Source organism: Tachyglossus aculeatus, chromosome 9, assembly GCF_015852505.1.
Source record: "Tachyglossus aculeatus isolate mTacAcu1 chromosome 9, mTacAcu1.pri, whole genome shotgun sequence".
Lineage (NCBI taxonomy): Eukaryota > Metazoa > Chordata > Mammalia > Monotremata > Tachyglossidae > Tachyglossus > Tachyglossus aculeatus.
Window position 1 is genome coordinate 7,905,490 of NC_052074.1, and position 21,632 is coordinate 7,927,121.

Here is a 21,632-nt window from a genome sequence, read left to right on the forward strand (position 1 = left end):
TCATCTCACCAGGAGGAGGGTGCGGGGGCGGGTGGGGAGAAAACTTTCTAATCTTTCGGGACATTTATTCCAACCCGGCTCCTGTATGAAAAGATCTGATTTGTCAGCAGCTTTTCCCCCACTTGGAAACCAGGGTCAAATTTTATAGGCACTTAAGCCACGCAATCAGAAACTGTCCGTTTCTTGTCCAGTATTCAGCATCAACATTTCCATATGAATCTAGGTCAGGGAAGTAGCAAAATGTTCAAAACCCGGCAGATGAGGGAAAGCGGAAAGACAAGGACAGGTAGAGCAGCAGTTCGGCTCCCAGACATCACAGTGAAAAAGCCAGGAACGCTGTGGGAGAGGGGCTTGTGTAGGGGGTATTGGGGAGAGGAGGAGGAACAGGGCTCAGCTCCCAGATCACCTGAATTCAGACAGCCCTAAATAAATCCTTTTCACCCTCTAAATTGGGGGTGGGGAGGGAAAGAGAGAAAAGAACTAGGTGAAGCTTGTTAGCACATAAAAATCAATGGAGCTGCAAAGACTTCTCTTCGATGAAAAATTAATACATGCTAATTAATTTTGAACCTTAATTAATTAATGTTTGTGCAGCACTTTGAGATTCTTGGATGAAAGGTGGCGTAAGTAGAGGAGGCATTGTTTTATGATGTCGGTACACCACTCCGAGCTCAGGTGCCAGATACTAATGCTATTAACACTAATAATAATTGCTACTACTAATTCCGCCCGAGATCTGGATGGAATTATTCACAAGAGTCCGAAGGTTTGGGGCAGGGTTTGGGCTAGTAACCAGATGCTTTCAGTACCAACTGAACCTTGGAGTTTGGCAAAATTGGTATTTAAAGATGTAGCCATGATGATTTGAAAGTGTATTTGCCTAGGGGTGGGAGGAGTGTGCTCCAATCCCATTACCATCTTTTTTTTTTTTTTTTTTAACAAAAAAGGTACCTCTAAAGCACTAACTAGGTGCCCGGCACTTTACTAAACACTGCAGTACATACAAGATAATCAGGATGGATGCTGTCTATGTCCCACATGGGGATCGCAGTCTTAATCCCCATTTTTCAGATGAGGTAACTGAGACACAGAGAAGTGAAGTGATTTTCCTAAGGTCACACAGCAGACAAGTGGTGGAGACAGAATTAGAACCCAGGTCCTCTGATTCCCAGGCCCTTGCTCTTTCCATTAGGGCATATATGCTGATGCTCATCCTTTCTTTCTCTATAACTCTGTTATATCACACCCCAATGCTTAGAACAGTGCTTTGCATTCATTCATTCATATTTATTGACCACTTACTATGTGCAGAGCACCATACTAAGCACTTGGGAACTACAAGTTGCACACAGTAAGTGCTTAATAAATGTCATCATTATTATCGTTATTATCATTGTTATCTCCGAAGCACTTAGTGGAGTGCTCTGCACACATTAAGCACTTGATAAAGGCAATTGATGATAGCAATAATAATATTAAAGTTCTTCCTATGAGCCAAGCACTGTGCTAAGCACTGAGGTAGATACAAAGCTGATGAGGCATTGCACCTATCCCACTCAGAGTTCACAATCTAAGTAGGAGGGAAAAATAGATGTTCAACCCTCGATTTACAGATCGAGAGACTGCAGTATGGAGAAATGAAGTGACTTGTCCAAGATCCCACAGCAGGCAAGTGGCCAATCCAGGATTAGATAGAACCCAGGCCCCCTGTTTCCCAGTTCTATCCTCTATCCACTAGGTCATGCTGTTTCTCACTTAATTACACAGCAGCAATATTTTTATCATAATAGAGATACCAACGATGGAACTGATTAAGTACTTTCTACGAAGCTGGCCCAGTGCTAAAGGCCGGGCTAGGTATAGCGGACAGAGTTCCCGTTCCACACGAGACACACAGTCTAACGGAGAAAGACAGCAGTTATTTTATCCCCATTCTGCTGATAATAATAATAATAATTTTGGTATTTGTTAAGCACTTACTATGTGCAAAGCACTGTTCTAAGCGCTGGAGAGGATACAAGGTGATCAGGTGGTCCCATTTGGGGCTCACAATCTAGATCCCCATTTTCCAGATGAGGTAACAGGCACAGAGAAGTTAAGTGACTTGCCCAAAGTCACACAGCTGACAAGCGGCAGAGCCAGGATGTGAACCCATGACCAACCCATGACCATAAGCAAACTGAGACCCAGAGAAATTAAGAGATTTGCCAAATTGACCCAGAAGGCAAGAGGGGTAATAGCCAGGTCCCCTGATTATCAATCTCGTGATCTCTGCTAGGTCACATTTCCATTATTTGTACTCTCGTACCTTTTTTTGGTCATCTTACACTTTAGTCTTCTTTGTGTTACATCTTTTTGAACGGTCCAGGGTCTGCCCATTTAGATGTTCAAGCTTCACGGAAGGAACTGGATCTGACTCTTCCTTTGTAATTATCCACGGTACATGCTCTGCTGTGCTCCTCAGTGCTCAATAGTGTTAGTTATGATACTCATTTTGTGCCAATCTCTCTCCCTCCTCATCACTGAAAACTTACAATCTTTACCATCGGCACGTAATGTTTTTCCACCTTCACGGCATTTAGTCTGGTAAAACGGCCATGACTGACAAACTGCAAATCATTCTGCTCATGGTGGACCTGATAATAATGATGTAGAAACCTGTGGCAAAAAGTGTTATAGGGGTATCTTTGTACCCTCTACCTCCTAATCCATTCATTCTCACTGAATCAGGGTTACCAGAGCATGGCTTTACCACAACACAAGACTGTAAGTCAGTCAGTCAATCACATCAGAGAAGCAGCGTGACTCAGTGGAAAGAGCCTGAGCTTTGGAGCCAGAGGTCATGGGTTCAAATCCTGGCTCTGCCACTTGTCAGCTGTGTGACTTTGGGCAAGTCGCTTCACTTCTCTGGGCCTCAGTTACCTCATCTGTAAAATGGGGATAAGACTGAGCCCCAGGTGGGACAACCTGGTCACCTTGTATCCCCCCCCAGTGCTTAGAACAGCACTTCGCACATAGTAAGCGCTTAATAAATGCCATCATTATCATTATTGTTATTATTTATTGAGTGTTTCCTATGTGTAGGGCACTGTATTAAGCGCTTGGGAGAGTACGACATAACAGACATTCCCTGACTGTAAAATCACTGTGAACAGGGAAGGTGTCTACCAACTCTGTGGTACTATATTCTCCCAAGTGCTTAGTACTGTGCTGTGCATGCAGTAACCGCTCAACAAATATCACTGATTTATTGAGCACAGTGAGTGCTCAATAAATACGACTGAATGAACATACATGAGAACATGAGAATGTTTGAGAAAACAAGCCCAGTGTTCTAGGAGATCCCATTGATCAGAATTTCCTGTAAATTCCACTTCAGGTTGGAAGGCCTGGATTTTCCCAAACCTCGATCCACGCCCTAGTTCCCAGGGACCTGTAGTAACAAGGCTACTGCCAAGGCCCAGCCAAGCAGGGGGAGAGCTCGCAGCTGGGAAACTTGGGAAGCCCTGGGGAAGCAGATTGTTCAATCTCCTTTCTCCTCCCTTTTTAAGCCTGAGAAGGTGTTCAAATGTCTTTACAATCCCTCTGATGCCCAGTTTTATCATCTGGCAGGGGGATCCTTCAGAAGCTTAAGAAGATTCAGATGAAGAGAGATTTCCTCCTGTTCACCAACCAAGAGAAAGAAAAGCTGTTTGGACATTTTGAAGTGAAGAAAAAAAAAAAACTGTCTTGGATTTTTAATTTGGGGTACCGCTTCTCTGTCTTAAAATGACTCTCCAGATGCAAACATTCTGCAGGCATGATGGACCCTCGGCAGGGGCAGAAAAACCTGCTTTCGAATGTGGTGTGGGATTCGGCAACACCTAGAGACGGTCCCTACCTAACAACTGGCTCACAGTCTAGAAGGGGGAGACAGACGACAAAACAAACCATGTGGACAGGTGTCAAGTTGTCAGAACAAATAGAAATAAAGCTACATGTGCATCATGAACAAAATAAATAGAATAGTAAATATGTACAAGTAAAACACATAGGGTAATAAATCTGTACAAATGTATATACAGGTGCTGTGGGGAGGGGAAGGAGGAGAGAAAAAAAAGCGGGCTCAGCCTGAGACCTTATTTACTGAGAGCTTACTGTGTGTAAAGCACTGAACCTAAGAACTTGGAAAAGTTCACTATAACAGTATAATAAAGTTGGTAAACAAGTTCCTTGACCTCAACAGGTCCAGGCAGGAGAATATAAATTCCTGTTTCTCCTCTCTTTCGGGGAAAAAGGCTCAGCCCGGATGGAATGGCTCTGGAAAACTGCCACTTTCTGAAGTAGCAGCAGAACAACTTCCACAAAGGTACTGGGCTAAGGTTCCAACTCACCTGATTCTTCTCCTGCTGACACCAGCCTAGCTAGCTCTCTTCCCCCCTTCAAGGCCCTACTGAGAGCTCAGCTCCTCCAGGAGGCCTTCCCAGATTGAGCCCCTTCCTTCCTCTCCCTCTCTTCCCCCTCTCCAACCCCCCCGTCTTACCTCCTTCCCTTCCCCACAGCACCTGTATATATGTACATATTTCTCTATTTATTTATTTATTTTACTTGTACATATCTATTCTATTTATTTTATTTTGTTAATATGTTTGGTTTTGTTCTCTGTCTCCCCCTTCTAGACTGTGAGCCCACTGTTGGGTAGGGACTGTCTCTATATGTTGCCAACTTGTACTTCCCAAGTGCTTAGTACAGTGCTCTGCACACAGTAAGCGCTCAATAAATACAATTGATTGATTGATTGGTATTTCAAATACGATTGAGTGAATGAATGAATGAATCTGAGTGGAAAAAAAAGTGGAGGACAAGATGACTGTAGTCTAAAAGTCCAAATCCATCGTTCAGAAGGCAGAAGCCCTGAGGAATCCAGTTATATACACCCCAACCCTCAAGCCGACAGAAACCAAGCCCCATGAATTACTCAATTAAAAAAGGCTAGGATTCAAATGGAGACCACCATAATCCCAAATTCAAGTGCTCCAGAAATTGAAATGGCTCCAGAAGCCATGTCATACAGTAGGAGGGGAATGATAAATGTGGTACCTGTTGAGCATTGACTCTGTGCCAAGCACTGGGGTAGCTAAAAGAGAATCCACAGCAGCAGATATTCAACAGAGCATTTGTGGCCAGATCAGGTAAATAAGCACTCAGGGAGGTTTTGGCTGGGTACGTTTAAATGGACTTCCCCTCTTTAATTTCCTTCCCTCTTCTCTGTAATAATATGGAAATAGGTTCCAAAACACAATAGTGGGATTGCAGGGCAATCCTAACCTTATGGCTCATTGAATCTCTCGGGACTGAGGAGGGCTATTGCAGCATCCCTCATTCTCGCAAGTCCCCAGAGAAGGACACCCAACCTGTCGATCAAATGGTGTTTCAGCTTCCAGACTGCTACGTAGGCTTGTTTGGGGGAAAATAGCTCCAAGTCATCACAAAATTGCCTCACAAAAAATCAGCGCTATCGGTTGCTACAAATTGAGCTTCACAGTCTCAAAAGGACCAAGCACAAGCTGTGTCTGACTCACACTGGGCTCACCTATCCTACTCTCCTTCAACCTATCAAAACAATCCAGCATCTGCCATGTAACAGAGATCACTTCCCCAAGTTTTATCCAGTTGCCAGACCAGTTTCCTCATCGGTATGCTGGACATTATGCAGCAATGACCCTTTGGCAACCTCATTTACTCCCAATGATGGAAATGTTTAATCATTACTAACCTGGATTCTGTGTGCTGTGGGACCTCAGGCAAGTCACTTAACTTCTCTGTGCCTCATTTACCTCACCTGTAAAATGGTGATTAAAATGTTGAGCCCGATATGGGACAGGGACTGTGTCCTACCTGATGAGCCCACTCTTCTAGACTGTGAGCCCAGTGTTGCATAGGGACCGGCTCTATATGTTGCCAACTAGTACTTCCCAAGCGCTTAGTACAGTGCTCTGAACACAGTAACTGCTCAATAAATACAATTGAATGAATGAATTAATTTATTAATTTATAGCTACCCCAGTGCTTAATATAGTGTTTGTTGTTTGTTAAGAATAATGACAATGACAATAGTGATGGCATTCGTTAAGCGCTTACTATGTGCCAAGCACTGCTCTAAGCACTGGGGTAGATAACAAGGTAATCAGGTTGTCCCACGTGAGCTCACAGTCTCAATCCCCATTTTACAGATGAGGTAACTGAGGCATTGGTAAGTTAAATGACTTCCCCAAGGTCACACAGCAGACATTGGCCAATGTGCCACCATTTTGCTTTTTGCTGGAAAGAGCAAAACCTGCATTACCATGACATTTCACCACAAGGATACTAATGGACTAAATAGTAATTTCCCATTCTTGCCTCCACATTAAAGCTTCTTGAGAAGCTTACAAGATTTGGGAAGCAAATAATGTAAAATATGGGATGTTTGGGATACGACGTTGCTCATTTCTTGTTGCTGTCATCGCCCTCTCTGGTATATAATACCTGCTACATGTGGAGTGAAATATTACAGATGTTTTGAAAATAATACTGGACTGGAGAGAAAGCAAAGGTCTCTGGTGCTTCAGGCCTGGTTATTTTCACTTCCAAACCAGGCTACAAAGTTTCTGTGTGGATGGGTTTTAAAGGCTGGGATTCCTGAGAGCTGACTCATGCCCTTCCTGCCCACTTGAAATGGAGGCCTTAACTGAGTATGTGAAAAGAATTCTGGGCCCTTTGGAATGCCCAGAGGAGCAGGGAACAAGAAGCCAAAAGATAAAACTAGTTATAACTATTCATTAGTTTTGGGTACATCAGATAATTTGTGCAATGGCTTCAGGGCTTTAATTGAATCGCTTTTCCCACCTTGTCTTAATTTTAATTATGCAGCAATCATTTTTTACCAACCTGTGTAAAGGAACCATATGAAAATGTGACATCTGACAATATACATTTACCTAAGCTCTAGGACTACCATGACCTACAGGCAATTAGCTACTGCCTCCAGCGCTCAAACGGCCAATTAAAGAGTTAACGAAATGCCCTCCAAATCACCTACATGTTCAGGTTTTGGGGACTGCCAAGAACATTACACTTCAACTGATCTAATTTTTGACTGACTGATTTAGTAAGTCCAACACTGCTGAAACCCCAGACTCATGACTGTAAAACTGAAGAGTCAAGCTTTACGAGGTGCTTTTACTGTCATTAAAGACAATCTCACCTTAGCCCTTCTCCTAACAAGACAATCTTGCAGCAGTCATTAGGCGACACGATCCCAGCTCGTCTTCAGGGAAGAGAGGGCTGGCTAGGTCAACGAGGCTGCCTCTGAGTTCATCTCAAGGATGTAAGACATTCATTGCTGTGGCAATCAGCCAGGAGCTAAATATGAAAGGGGGAGGAAAAAAAAAAGTCCGGTCCAGGGTGATGTCTGTCTAAAGTGTGGTTCCTTCAAGACTGATGAGCACCCTTCATCTCCGATTGAGGAATGAGATCATCAGAAAGGGAAAATCCGCGATGACGCTCTGTCGGGATCATGCCAGGTTTTGCTCCGAGACGTTAGCTCAGCAGCGGCAAGATTCAAGCGACGGTTGCGCCCCTGGATCAGTGGGGTCGGGGCCATCCTAAACCAGACCAGTCGTGATGTGCTACCCGCCCCCATCTGGGACGTGGCCTTGGTGTTCATTTTGGACAACATCTTGGATCAGGCCTGCTGAGTCCCAGGCAAATATTGGGTAGCTTGTTTTCCTGCTGAATTTGGTTTCATCCAGGTAACCTATTCTTTTATTGAGACCAGAGAGATTTTTTTTTCCCTTCAGTAGCCCAGATGACCCCTACATACTGGACAGTTGTTTAGCTATCCAGAAGCTATATGCTGGTTTTAAAAATGGGGTCCTCAACAGGAAAAGATTGAAAACTTCTGCAAGCCAAAATGGCCTGGAACTGACTTAGAGAAACATGACATGTCATTTTGCAGATATTTCTCTGTTCCATCCAGTAATCATAGACAGTACTGAGCACTTACTGTGTGCAGAGCACTGTACTAAGCACTTGGGAGTGCAGCACAACAGAGTTGGTAGGCACATTCGGCCAAATTTAGCACTTACCTATTTTTATAGCCTTCCTCAGCACTTGTGCATATATATGAAACCAAGTGTATACTCAATTCTTGATTCCGATTGCTCTATCTGTAATTATTTGTGTGTGTGTGTTTCCAATCAGAGAGTAAGTTATGTGCCACAACATTAAATTTATGGGAGATTGAAAACAACCACAAGGAGACTTAGTCCAACATCAAGAGAAGCAGCATTCTCTGGTGGAAAGAGCACGGGCCTGGGAATCAGAGGACTTGGATTTCTAATCCCATCTTGCCACTTGTCTGCTGTGTGATCTTGGGCAAGTCACTTAATTTCTCTGGTCCTCAGCTTCCTCACCTGTATGATGGGGATTAAATCCTACTCCCTCCTACCTACACTGTGAGCCCATGTGGGACAGGGACTGTGTCCAATCTGACAACCTTGTATCTACCCCAGCACTTAGAACAGTGCTTGGTACATAGTAAATGCTTAACAAATACCACAAAAAATAAAAACTGTAAACGTATTAGCTATAGTCACCGGGTGCAGCAAGTGGGTTCCTACAACCATCAAGGCAAGCATTGAGATGGTGGCCAGGTTGACAACTGCAGAAATAATTTAAAGACCTTCCTCTTCTCCCACTCCCTTCTGTGTCAATTTTAAAATTGGCTTTGCATCCTTTATTTACCCCTCACTCATGTATCTGTCTCATGTTTCTGAATATATGTATACATATACATATCATGTTACCTGTATATGTTTGTAAATATTTATTACTTTATTTTACTTGTACATATTTATTCTATTAATTTTATTTTGTTAATATGTTTTGTTTTGTTGTCTGTCTCCCCCTTCTAGACTGTGAGCCCGTTGTTGGGTAGGGACCATCTCTATGTATTGCCAACTTGTACTTCCCAAGCACTTAGTACAGTGCTCTGCACACAGTAAGCGCTCAATAAATGCGATTGAATGAATGAATAAATGAATGAATGTTTCTGTACCGATCATGTATCTGTCTCAGTGTTTAGTAACAAACTGTTCATAAATACTCAGCCTGTTTTCACCTTTAGTCCAGGGTGGGTTGGAGAAAGTGGTTAAATTATGCATCATCTAATCTAGTGGTGGCTTTTGATGCTTTATTTCCAAATTGTATAGTATAGAGTCCACTGGAGGCCTGGATGTCATCAACTTAGTGTACAATTTACAGAGCGATATCCTCAGGGAGTCGAGATTTCCCCATAGCCAAAGACACCGAATAGAAAATTAAAGCCTGTGAGATGATTTAGCAACAAGCTATTTGTCTTTATAAGATTCCATAATAATAATAATAATAATAATAATAATAATAATAATAATAATGATAATAATGGTATGTTAAGCACTTGCTATGTGCCAAGCATTGTTCTAAGCACTGGGGTAGATACAAGGTAACCAGGTTGTCCCTCGGGGGGGCTCACAGACTTAATCCCCATTTTACAGATAAGGGAACTGAGGCACAGAGAAGTGAAGTGACTTGCCCAAGGTCACCACAGCTGATAAGTGGTGGAGCCGGGATTCAAACCCATATCCTCTAACTCCCAAGCCCGGGCTCTTGTCACTAAGCCATGCTGCTGACCATCACCATCTGTGCGAATCACTTGGTCCCATTGGAGGTGGTGCTTGGTACAGACAATAATAATAATGATGTCATTTGTTAAGGGCTTACTATGTGCAAAGCACTGTTCTAAGCGCTGGGGGGATGCAAGGTGATCAGGTTGTCCCACGAGGAGGCCTACAGTCTTCATCTCCATTTTACAGATGAGGGAACTGAGGTCCAGAGAGCAAAGTAACTTGCCCAAAGTCACACAGCTGACAAGTGGCGGAATTGGGATTAGAACCCATGACCTCTGACTCCCAAGTCCGCGCTCTTTCCACTGAGCCACGATCAGCCCCAAGCCCTTAGAACACTGCTTGGACACACAGTAAATGCTTAACAAATACCATAAAAAAAGTGCTTAGTATAGTCTCTGCAGAGAATAAGTTCATGATGAAGACCACTTATTGACTGATTCATCGGTTTCCCAGTTGGTGCTTTTCCACGCAGCTTCCCCGTGAGGCTTGCCAACCGCCAGACCGTGGAGCCCGCTAATTTTATCGGAGCAGCCATTGCTGCAACTGTGAGCGAGGGGAATCCATCAGAGTCCTAAGTGAACCGGACAGCCTCGAGTCTCCAGGCCAGTCCTGTCCGCTCCGGAGAGAGACCTGGAACAGGCAGCCCCCCGGGGGGCCTCTTCCTTCTAGGTCAGCGGAGGAAGGGAATGGCTGGGAATGTGACCCGTTTAGCCTCAAAAGATGCTCGATCATCTGGAGTGATGGGGAGCACTGGGAAGGGGAGAAAGCAGGAGTACCTCGGGGAGAGGACTAGCAATACAGTGCTCTGCACCCAACAAGCACTCAATAAATAACTTAATTGATCGAGCTCAGCATGACCTCCTGCTTATCAAATCAACAGGGACCCAAACTGGTAAAAACCCACTGTAATGAAATTTTTGTTTCTGGGTTTTTGATCTCTGTCCCACTTTTCGCCACACCCTGGAGCCAGAGAAGAAGAGAGGGAGGAAGCAAAGCCCAGGTCCTGATGCCTGGAGCTCCCTAGATCAGAAAAGTGAACTTGAAGATGAAAATAATAAGGGGGAAGCCAATCCCATAAGGTTGTTTATGTGTTTGTGATCGCGTGCATCCGAATTCATGTGATTATGCCTAAGTGTGTCTGTGTGTAATGTAGCATTAACACCAACTCATAAGCTGAACGGCTTTATGAGTTAGTATTTTTTAAAAAGAAAATCAAGCTACATTTTTCCCCCCTCTGCGCAGCTCAGAGATGAAGCGGTTTACAGATGCTGAATCCTTTTTTAGGAATAATTCTAAATGCATCATTCAAATATCCTTGGAGCTGAATACATGATATACATATCATGAATACATATAATCACAGCACAGTCCTTTGTGGAAGTTCTGAAAATAGCTTCTGAAAGAGCTGACCATGAGTTTCCATCTGAGGATTTGCATTTGGCTAGCACGGGTGAACCAACTCCGATCACTCATCTCATATTTAACGGGAGAGATTCGGTCTCCTATGGTTTAAACAATGAACATTTCAGTGAACAATTTCCAGGCTCCTGTGTAGAGTTGTGGGGTTAAGTATGTAGTCAGCAGCCAGCACTTGTGGATTTCTTGCAATGTATGTATACATGCAGTGGATATATCTCCAAATACAGACGGCATATGTGCATATGTATACTTGTATACACACATGGTCGAGAGCTCACAAGGGTTTGAACCCAGGACCTCTCACATCCAAAGCAAAAATTACATCCCCAGCCAAACAAGCTGAAGCTTATCTAACATCCCATGAAAGACTCCATCGTATGTAGTTAAAAGGTTATATCCCCAAATACAGACGGCATATGTGCATATGTATACTTGAATACACACATAGTCGAGAGCTCACAAAGGATTTGAACCCAGGACCTCTCACATCCAAAGCAAAAATTACACCCCCAGCCAAACAAGCTGAAGCTTACCTAAACCCCCCATGAAAGACTCCATCGTATGTACTTAAAAGGTCTATGTACTATAGATGTACAAATACTTTAACCAATTCTTCAATGACCACCACCTCTTCTAAAAGCCCAGGGTGTGGATTTCTTCCCTTTTTTCTCTCTCTCTCATTTTGCATTCAAATCATCATGGAATAGAATAACAACGGTCAAGTTCCCAGAGTCCTTTCCTCAGCTCTGTTCTCGACTAACCACATTTTGGAAAAGTGTCTTTTTGACTTTGTCCAGGGCAATGGGATAATAATCATACTAATGATAATAATAATTATGGTACTTGTTAAGCACTCACTATGTGCCGAGCACTGTTCTAAGTGCTTGGGTAGAAACAAGGTAATTAAGTTGGACGCAGTCCCTGCCCCACATGGGGCTCACACTCTTTATCCCCATTTAACAGATGAGGTAACTGAGGCCCAGAGAAGTAAAGTGACTTGCCCAACGTCACAGAGCAGACAGTTGGCAGAGCCAGGATTAGAACCCAGGTCCTTCTGACTCCCAGCCTCATTCCCTATCCACTAAGCCACAATGCTTCTCCAGAATTGTGAACTGGACCACACAAAGAGCTAGCTTAGATATTGGATCAATCTCCTCTTTTGTCCTGTTTCAGATAAAGGAGGGTCTAATGCGTCAGCTATGAGCTTTATTTTTCTTTTCTTTTAAGGTTACTTTTCCAGGACACAAAGTAGTCAGGACAGTAGGGGGAAAAACCCCTTCCTTTAAGACAAGTGTGGAAACATAAGCACTTAGTACAGTGCTCTGCACACAGTAAGCACTCAATAAATACGATTGAATGAATGAATGAACACAAGGTTTGTACCCTATTAGCATGTTAATGTAGTGAGCCTGAAGTTAATTTTAGCAGGGACCAATCTCCCCTGCTTCCCCCACATCAGCCCACTGCCACCCCCTTCTCCAAGACTGCTGTGTCTTTCCACAGGCTTGTTCTGTGGAAGTTGAAGAATCCTTTGCCATTTGTTACTTGAAAAAGTCCTAAAATGTAGCAAGTAACATTAAGATTTAGTGGCCACTGTAAAGAACTTGAATCTTGAGACTCAGAAGCCATCATGACCCCTTATGCCTGAGAAGTGGCATGGCCTAGTGGAAAGATCACACGTTCTAATCCCAGCTCCGCCACTTGTCTGTTGAGGGACTTTGGGCAAGTCACTAATTTCTCTGTGCCTCAGTTACCTCATCTGTAAATGGGGATTAAGACTGTGAGCCTTATGTGGGACAGGAAGCGTGTCCAACCAGACTATCTTGTATCTACTCTAGTGCTTAGAACAGAGACTGGAACATAGTGCTCAACGAACACCACCGTTATTATCATTAATTATTCTCATACATGGGTGTGTCTATATCTAAGAAGAGACTGCAAATAACCTCAAATCCAAAATATAAAGAAAAGCAGATAGGCCGCTCTTAGATAGGGCTCTGTGCTGGTATATAGGTAGCGAGTCCTTCTAGACTGTAAGTTCATTATGGGGAAGTAATGGTTTCTATTATTCTCTCCCAAGTGCATAAGACAGTGCTCTGCACAGAATAAGCTCTCAAATATGCTTGATTGATTAGTTGAGTCCTCAGAGCCACTGATGCAGACTCCAACAATCCCCTGAATTCTGGGATTCAACTTCACGATCCCTTAAGAAAAAGAATAATGCCCTTTTTGTTGAGGAAAGTGTTCCATCCAAGTATGGAAGCAATTAGCTGTAAGCATAATAAAGATGGGGTCTCTGTGAGCAGAGCCTATCAACACAATGGTTTAATTAATGAACAAACCTTTCTCTTGTGGAAGCACAATCGAAACCGGCATCGTTAACTGGGACCTCACCGATAGTCGCTGTGAGTCTGAGCCTTGCCCGCGACAAAGCTGCCAGAGGGCTCCACTGGCATCTCCCGCCCAGAGTCAAGCAAAGCTTTTCCCACAACAACTGCCGTGAAATTCCCCCTGACCTCTGAGGAAAGGAAAATGGCAGCACATACGTTAAACCACGCACTCCCTTCCTTGTTTACCTCTGAGGGTGGGGCACAGAGTTTAAGGTCCTTCCAGTCACTAAATGAAATCACTCAAAAGGCAGGTAGACATCCACCTTTACAAACTAAAAAGAAGATCATTAGATCCCAACCTTCTGTTTTGCATCAGCGACCATTCTGGCTTTGGGAGAGTCAATTATTGCCCTTTAAGAAAAGAAAGAACTGGGGTTTGGAACATCTTGATTGAATCTGGGCTTGGCGGGTCTGTGCATCAGTGATGGAGAATGGAAGGAGTTGTGTGGGGAGGGAACAAGGGGCAGGAGAGGGGAGGTGCCCCTCTGGAACCACATTTGGGCTCATTATTCCCTGAGGGGCCCCTCCAACCTCAGATAAAATGTCTCCATGTGTCCCAGGAAACATTTGGCTTCATCCCAGACATCCACTGCAACTAAGATCTCTCGGGAACTTCTCTCCCACTAGTCCCAAGAGAGATTTATCTCACTTGGGTTTGCTTTCTTAAGGGAAAGCCCTTCTGGACCTTATCAACAGCTACGAATCGTTCTCCAGAGTCACACCATCACAGAGCCTTCATCTCCACCGCCTACCCCAAATCGTCCCAGGAGCCTCTCTGGAAGTTGCCGGAAAATGGAGTCAAGGCTCTTCCACTCAGGGAAAACGTTTCTCAATCCTCCTAATTGTTAGAAAAGCAAGCTACCGTTTCTTTTGGGGTTGACAAAAATCGTTCTCTCCTTTCTGAGTCATCACTTGTGACATGAGCATACACATTCAGCCCTCGAAGGCACAGGCCATGCTGTTCTCATTTCTCTGCTTTCCCTGAGCTACAAAAATGGCTCAGCCCCAAGAAAAGGGGGAGAGGGATTAAGGCAGACTCCGGTGTGTGAGAGCAGTCACTGAGGTCTCTCCTGAACAGGCAAAGCAAAAAGGACAGTAATGACACCCAAGGCTGTCAGGTGAGGTTAGATTCTTCATATAAACGATCTCCATTTCAACTTAATTACCGAATATCCCAGAACAGAAAACACTGAGCGCACGTGCCACTTGAGCATTTAGAGTCTGGACAAAGTAGGATTTCCACCTCGGCAGTGTGTAAATCTCCACATCAAATTTATCCATGACACCGGAATAAATGTGTCCCGCTCTTTCTTAGGAACTCTTTACAATATCAACGCATTTTTCATCTGTGGTTTCTCTCGCTGAAAACCCAAACTCCATCTTGGAGGGTCTTGAAATGATTGTTATGACAGAGCTATAAACTGCAGAACGCATCCAGATTAATACTCATGCCCTGCCCACCGTGAACCTCTTCTGTCGGAAATGATTCCATAAAAGATGGAGCAGCAGCTCACTTGAGAGCTGAGTTTGACAGAGAAAGAAAAGATGTCACCCTCCCTGTCCTACAGGAAGAGGACCGAGATGGACATTTTTGTGTCACTGGAGTTTGGGACTCTGCTCTGAGGTACGGATCGCTCATTCATGCCCATCATGTCTCCAACTTCACCAGAACAACCCGGTGCAGGTCTCCAAAGCCCACCGATATTTGTTCTTTTCCACTGCGTGGATAGTGGGCTGATCATCCGTCACAGCCTACACTGGATGTCTCTCCATTAGCTTCAGGAAGCAAGGTGGGCCAGAAACAAACAAGGCTGGGCCCTTATCAGAATTTTAATCTTTTTTGAAGACTTGGAAACTGGGATGGGAGGGGATGAGGGGGAGACTGCTTCTCAGAGTCAGGGCAGCCACTTACTCCAGCAGGGCCCAGAGAAAACTGATGAAACTAAAAGAGTCTTTTTTGGCTTTACCTGACACACGGTAGATTTAGCAAGGGGAGAATCTTCCTGGGCTGAGAATTCTTCAAGGGGAAGGAGGTGGAGCAGGGAAAGGAGAGGAAGACTAGATAGGAGGGAAGAAAAGCAGAAGTGACCAGAGATGGAAGAATGAGAATGTGGAGAGAAGAGATACGGGAAAACCTGTAGTAATCAACTGAAACCTAGGTTAGGAGATTTGCTTGAATAATTGCTCCAAGGAGGGGCTATTATGTGGGGAATTATGTTTGGCAATGTGGGGGGGGGGGGGGGGGGGGGGGGAAGAGGACATGTGACACTGTCTCTTTTTTCCTTCACCCTCTGTCAAATGCTGCATAAAATAGTCGCTCGAGATATTTCGGAAACACCCCTCCCAACTCATCTTCCTCCACAAAATTGGTGGTTAGGAGAGGCAGGGAGGGCGCGATTATATGAATATGGATGGTAGATTGTCAGCTCGGTTTCCCAGAGAGGGTAACTGCAGCAGCCAGTATCGACACTCAGAGATGGATGACTCAGAACTTTCTGTCGGGGATCTGGCAGTGGTCATTTTAACCCAGCTAGTCAGTGGCCTCTTCAGTATGATCTCCTCATGGCAGTAGATGGGGGCTCTGGAAACTCGAAAAAAAGAAGGCACTGATGTCTGAGAAGCCTGCCGCATTTCAGAATGAGCCAAGACGCAAGGGTCTGGCGGGAGGACCGACTCGACCGATTCAGGAAAACACCGCAGCTAGATGATTATGGTAGAGGAGACGAGAAGGTCTTTTAATCGAAGGGCTGACTGCGGAAGAGGAGGAAGAAGATGAGGAAAATGGCAAGGAGGAAACCACACAATGAAACTGATTTACTACCCCCCTAGAAAAGCAAAAGTTAGCTCATGGGACAGCAAGCTCTGAAGTTTCTTCAGGCTTTCAGATCGGAGGTTAGCCTATCATTTGTGTGGATATCACAACCACAGTGAGGGTCTTACAAATGGATAGTAACAATAATTACAGTAGTGGTAATGATAATACCAGTAGTATTTGATAAGCGCTTACTATGAGCCAAGCACTCCCAGCCCTGTGCTGTTTCCATTAGGATCCCTAATACGTTTATCTTCTTTGCTTTCCAGAGGTCACCCTAAATTCTGGAAAAGGCAGACATTGATTAAAAGAAGTTTTCTTTGAAACATTTCACAGATAAATATCCATCCGAAGACCCCAAACCACCAAACAGCACCGTCAGAAGCTCTGACTTCTAACAATTAAAATTCTACAAGCTAAGAATCTTCAGAAATATACTGAAAGCCACTCTGGTTGCAGTGATTTGAGAGAATTTCCACAAGAAAATTGCCCAGAACTACTGACTCATTTTCTAGTTGTTCTTACCATTGCATCGCTCAAAACTAGGTAGCCTTCAGTACAAGATTTGCACCAGCAGGTAGAGAAACCTCAACTCTGAATTTCAACCACCTTTCCTACTGGGTCAAACCACCTCAGTTCCCCCAGAGAGTTCTGCCTCTTGGAGAAAGGTATCATCTACTGTTCAAAGCTCTCTTGTAGGAGGCACATGGGGCTGGAGGAGAAAGGATAAGGGGTTGGCCACTTTACAAAGGCAGTCTCCACTAAGTGGTAGGTCTCTTTTGGCTTGTTTAGCCATGTGGCACTGCTTTCTGGTGTGACCATTTGGAATGCAGTATATACTAGACTGTAAAATCGGTGTGGGCAGGGATTGCCTCTCTTTATTGCTGAATTGTACTTTCCAAGTGCCTAGTAATCTACACACAGTAAGTGCTCAATAAATATGACTGAATGAATGAATATCAGCGAAAAAGCCAGCAGCGAGGCATACACCAGCGAGGCACATACAAATCAATGTAACGAGGGATCTTTCAATGTTATTTTAGTCATTCTTTTTTAGAGAGAAACTTTATTTCACTCTCTACCACTGCAAGTTATTTTTCAGTCTATTCTTCCTCTCTCATCAGCACAACCAAGAATAGAATTCACTCGAATCCAATGAACACCATGGAATTTCCTTCAGGTGTGGATAAGGCCTGGCCACGGGGGAGAGAAGCCAAAGGTTCACTTGGTCTTCTGAGGAGACTTACTTACACTGACGTCACGATGCAACATCACGTCATTGACATCCATCGTGCTGTCGGGCCGTGAGACCCGGACCCGAGGCCTCCTGCTGATCATTGCACTGAACCTGCGAAGCCTTCAATGGGTCCCCCTGGAATCTCCTTAGAAAAAGCAGTCAGCCACTTTTCTCCTCTAATGCCAACCTACTCACTATACCTGGAACTCATCTATCTCATCACCACTGACATCTTGACCACATCTTGCCTCTGGCCTGGAATGCTCTTCCCATCTGACAGACAATTACTTTCCTCAGCTTCAAGTCTTTACTGAAGGCACATCTCCTCCAAGAGACCTTCCCTAAGTCCTCATTTCCTCTTCTCTCACTTCCTTTTGCATTCATTCATTCAATCGTATTTATTAAGTGATTACTGTGTGCAGAGTACTGTACTAAGCGCTTGGAAACTACAATTCAGCAAATAGACAATCTCTGCCCAAAACAGGCTCACATAATTTATTTATCTCAATGTCTGTCTCCTTCTCTAGATTGTAAGTTCGTTGTGGGCATGGAATGTGTCTGCCAACTCCATTTTCCTGTTATACTGTACTCTCCCAAGTGCTTTGTACAGTGCTCTACATGCGGTAAGCGCTCAATAAGTATGATTGATTGGTTAATTGACTCACATCTCCTGCTGCAGCGATTGAAGACCACCTGAAGTTCCTATCGTCGGTCCTTCAGTCGAGCCTTAAAATCTTTCAATTAAATCGGAGGGAAAGCCAAACAAATAAACAAAGAAAAGAGTGAGCTATTTGCCATTTCCCATCTTTTTTTCTGGTATTTGTTAAGCATTTACTATGTGCCAGGCACTGTCCTAAGCACTGGGGTAGATATGAGCTAATCAGGTTGGACACAGTCCATGTGCCCCGGGAACTCACAGGTTTACTTTCTATTTTATAAATGAGGTGACTGAGGCACAGAGAAGTGAAGTAACTTGCCCAAGGTCACTCGGCAGACAAATGGCAGAAGCGGAATTAGAACCCAGGTCTTTTGGACTCCCGGGCATATCCACTAGGCCACGCTGCTTCTCACACATCTTCCCCTCACGTACGGGGCATTTGGCCCCACCAGTAACCACCTTCTCCGCGGTGTCAGTTGTCCTTTCCAGGAGCCCCTGGGAAAGCCGAATTCCCCCAGGATCCACGTCTGACCTAAACAAGGGGGCAGACTTTTATTCATTCATGAAAATCAGATTCCCAGACCCCCCGCCTACCAGGCTCTGGAAATGGTTTGTTTCCTCACCAGCTACATGTCCTGATCCAACAGCCCGGCTTCAAATAGGGACCACGTCCCTTAATGGGGACCTAGATTGCATCACTCAGCATGGGGCCTCCACAACCGTTTGAGGGAAGCACCAGAGGAAAAATCATATGCTGCTTTGTTCGACATCAGGGGCAGAAAATATCTAAGCATTTAAAATTACGGCTCGAAAGGAGTTGGCTAAAATTCAGCATTTCGTGTAAAAATAGCCCCGTGTCCGCATCGGTTAGTTTCTCTCGGAAACTTGGAAAAAAAATAATGTTTTCTGATAACTTTACCCCGGGCTGCCCAGCTACATTAAGATAACAGTAAACTACATTCTTATGGCTGTCATAACATTTAGCTCAGTGCGGCTTGCAATGTGAGTAATCTATTAAGATCTATAAGGTGCAAAATGCCATCTTTATGCCTCAGAGTTCCTGCGATTGGCTGGAACAACTAAATGCAATTACTGCCAGCCCGGTGCAGGGGCACCCTCCCCTCGGGTCCCGGCCGGACAGAGGATTCCCGCCGTTGACCCCTGCGGGCCTCGGTCACCGTCACTGGGGCCTCCGAGAGCTCTTTTCCTCCCGCTCCACTCTCCCCCTCACTTCTCCTTCCCAGCCTGTCATCAATCTTACTAAAATGACAGCAGACAGATGTTAGCCTTTGCAAAGATCAAATGAAATCTATGGCTTTAGGGCCATTCAGCGGGGAGCAGAGAAGTCTACACCAGACAAGAGGACCAGCCTCCACCTTCCTGGGCATCCACCCGCCCCGAATCAACTTGGCAGCCACCGAGGGCACCTCTCCGTGGGCCATGAGAAGTGGCAAATGGATTCTGACCAACTTTAATCCGTCATCCGCTTCGAAGACATTTCATGGTGGTGGTGGAAGGTGGTTGGGGGAATTTTCAGGATTGGGGATTCATGTTTTCCTCCTGTTAGCTGAGACAGGAAGACAGGGCGCCCCCTCCACTCCCCCATAACAATAATAATGGTACTTGTTAAGGCGCTTACTATGTGTCAAGCCCTGTTCTAAGTACTGCTCAGACACAAGTTAATCAGGTTGGACACAGTCTCTGTAATAATAATCATGGTATTTGTTAAGCGCTTACTACATGCCAAGCACTGTTCTAAGTGCTGGGGTACATGCAGGTCATCAGGTTGTCCCACGTGGAGCTCACAGTCTTCATCCCCATTTAACAGATGAGATAACTGAGGCACAGAGAAGTGAAGTGACTTGCCCAAAGGCACACAGCTGACAAGTGGTGGAGTGGGATTAGACCCCACGACCTCTGACTCCCAAGCCCGCATTCCTTCCACTAAACCACTCTGCTTCTGTATCACATGAGGCTCACATTCTTAATCCCCTTTTTCCAGATGAGGGAACTGAGGCCCAGGGAAGTTAAGTGACTCACCCGAGGTCACACAGCAGATACGTGGCGGAGCAGGGATTAGAACCCTGATCCTTCGTGATCTATCCACTCCTGACTCCTACCTCTCAGGGTCTGGCCTCAGTTCCCGTAAGTCTCTCTCCCTTCGACCCCAGACTCCCAGCTCTCTGACAGCTCCTCGCCAGTGAACATTACTCCGCCATGTAACTATGCGGTGTGTGCCCTTGTCTCATGCGATTTCTTTACATCGATGTACAGGACTATTTATCCCCAGCAGAAATGTTTAACTAATCTGGTAAATGTCAGGCCATATGGTGCACATTGGATGAATTTCTTCTGTCCTTTTTAACTCTTTCTGAAAGTCTCTTTCTTGGCCCTTTGTTGTGGACCAGACAGAAATGATTAGCGGCAGACACAAGGGAGCGAAGGGGTGAGAAAATGGAGAAGGATGGGGAGAGGAAGGAAGGCAGGGAAGGACACTGAGGGAATGGGGATGGGAATGAGGGAAAAGGAATGGCTGGGGGGTTGGGAGGGGGGTAAAAAGAGACATGGGAGGAGGGGTTATGTCTTTCTAGGACTGACATTTTATAGATCCAGAATGCCACATCTGAGACACCTTTTATGCAAAACCCAAGCGCATCCAGAATGAAATCTAAATCAGTGATGACCTGCAGACTACAGCTGGATACTATACATTACTGATAATAAATTCTCCTCAAGCTCCCTGAAATTCTGAAACACCAAATTTCCTTCAGGCTCTTATTTCCCTCATCACTTTGTAGGAATAATGAAGTCTTAACTGCAGGAAGGAAAGAGCAGCCCGCCAGTACTTTCAGCTGAAGGAAATGTTTCTGTAATGTCTCTATCTACGGTATCGTGGTAAAAGATAGAGAGCTATTTAAAATAAGCGATACCAAGGAAGAATCAACTATTATGTTTGTGCCAATGCTTATTCATGGTTTTATAACAAGACATATCTGTTTTCTTCATATAAATCTTGACTCTATATTTAGAGTTTGCAAACAATGACTTTAGTTTTTGGCTGCCTGCCACTTCTGATAGAAAGCTGGGATAGTCATAGTGCAAAGCTATAGCATGAAAAAAAAAAAAAGGTCTCTCAAAATCCATGTGCAGAACTTACTCCAAAGGGAGAGTTAGGCTGGAAGTACCTGTTTAGGTAGTTTGATGAGGGGAGAGGAGACAGCTTTCCTTTGGTGAATATGTCCACCTTTACAAAGAGAACCTTCTCTCCCATTAGATTGCCAGCTTCTTGTGGACAAGGAACAGCTCTCCATCTCCTGATGTCCTTTCCCAAGCACTTAATCCAGCGTCTGATACCCAGGACTTAAATCCATACCATTACCGCTACCATTATCTCCCTAGCAACTCAACAAATGGCTAATGGTCCCAA